General features: G+C 34.4%; 1 long non-coding RNA gene across 1 annotated transcript; it reads left to right on the forward strand.

Moving 5' to 3' along the window:
- The first annotated feature begins 228 nt into the window (after positions 1–228).
- On the forward strand, positions 229–1,243 carry LOC137083488 (uncharacterized). Its single transcript, XR_010906509.1, has 3 exons — positions 229–271; positions 379–443; positions 987–1,243. It is a non-coding gene; the product is annotated as an uncharacterized lncRNA (long non-coding RNA).
- Positions 1,244–1,699: the final 456 nt, after the last annotated feature.

The following is a 1,699-nucleotide window of genomic DNA, read 5'->3' on the forward strand; positions in this document are numbered from 1 at the left end:
TCACTGCTGGCTGCCTCTGTTTTAGTCCTACCATTCGTTGAGAGATTAAAGATTGTCTGTGTTAAAATGGTAAGATTATTTTGTTGTGTAGGTCTGTGGATTGTATTATAAAAATGCTAATGTGCAACATATGTGGTAAGACCCGCAGCAATGCTCATAGTTTTTTGCTGAATGCAAAGTGTGGTATCCCCGAGTGCATAATACATTTTTTTTGTTTTTTGTTTTCAGCCATCAAGTGTCACACATAGAGGCAATGATACTCCGTGCTGATGTGAGTTTTGCTTAGTATTCCACTTGTTTAGTATTTACTTCATGCCTATTGTGACTGTATACACATTTTCATTTCACTACATAGGCCACCATTTTTCTGTTCTACAGATATCTGCCACTGCAGCAGATGCTGAGCACACCCTGACCCTCCCTGCGTCCACTGATACTGCTAGGTAAGTGTCACAAGCAAGCATGGAGTATAAAACAATAAAACAGAATAAAACATACTCTCTAGTTGTTCTTTTTCTGTATTCAAAGAATATTTTAAAGAATGTTGGTAACCAGACAGTTGACAGTAGCTATTGACTTCTATTGTATTTTTTGTTTCTACTATGATAGTCATTTGGGTCTGTCAACTGTCTGGTTACCATCATTCTTTAAAAAATCTTCTTTTCTGTTGAACAGAAGAAAATAACTCATACAGGTTTGGAACAACATGAGGATGAGTAAATCATAACAACATTTTAATTTTGGGGTGAACTATCCCTTTAATACTGCTGACAAAGTTATAAAGTGCTGTCTACATTACTCTAAGATACTCAGGTCTCTTAATGCCTCAGATCAAACATAAACTAAATTTGATGCAAATACTGTCATAATGTCAACAACCTAGAATATTTAGGCCTATATTTGAATGCAGTGTGTTTATGTCTAAAGTGCAATTAATATTTACTTACCTCACTAATATATTATATTTCTGTGTAATTATATTGTAGATGCTCTATTTGTGTGAACCCCAAGAGAGGAACAAAAGCCAGCCAGGCAAAGGTGGTGTCCAAGCAGACAGGGACGCATGTGCAGAAAAAGGCAACAACTGTGAATCTTTAGTCACCGTCTTAAAAAACTCATGGAGTGGGGCAAAGTCACAGCATTATGTTCTGTTCAGCCTAGCCTCACTGGTGAAGCAGAAATATTGTCATTCTATGAATGGATTTTATGTTATTAGCTTTAATAAAAGCATGTTTTAAAGTTATCTTTTGTCTGAGCCATTTGTTTGCCAGCAATTTTCAGTGTTTTTTGTTTTAAAATGTAAATTATACATCATCAGTTTCTTGTAGTGTTGCAATATAAATATTACATTTGATAGTACTTTAATAAATGTTATAGTATTAAACCATTTATGAAAATTACAGCAGGAACACTAAAATAACATTATAACGGGAGGGAAACACCTGACAGTATTATACTGTACAGACTATATTTTCTACAGCACAGTACTGTAATATTTTTTACAGTATTTAACTGTTGTTTCAGATTACAGTAGGTCCACTGTAAAATTACAGCATTCTACAGGTCAAGTAGCTGCCTGCAATCTACTGTAAATTAACGGGGATTTTTTTTACAGTGTAGGTGTTTGTATCGTAAAACTTCATTTGAGTCATTACACATGTGTAAGGTGTAGTAGTAAAATTATTTAGAAACATGACTT

Source organism: Pseudorasbora parva, chromosome 1 (genome assembly GCF_024679245.1).
Source record: "Pseudorasbora parva isolate DD20220531a chromosome 1, ASM2467924v1, whole genome shotgun sequence".
In the NCBI taxonomy this organism is placed as follows: Eukaryota; Metazoa; Chordata; class Actinopteri; order Cypriniformes; family Gobionidae; genus Pseudorasbora; species Pseudorasbora parva.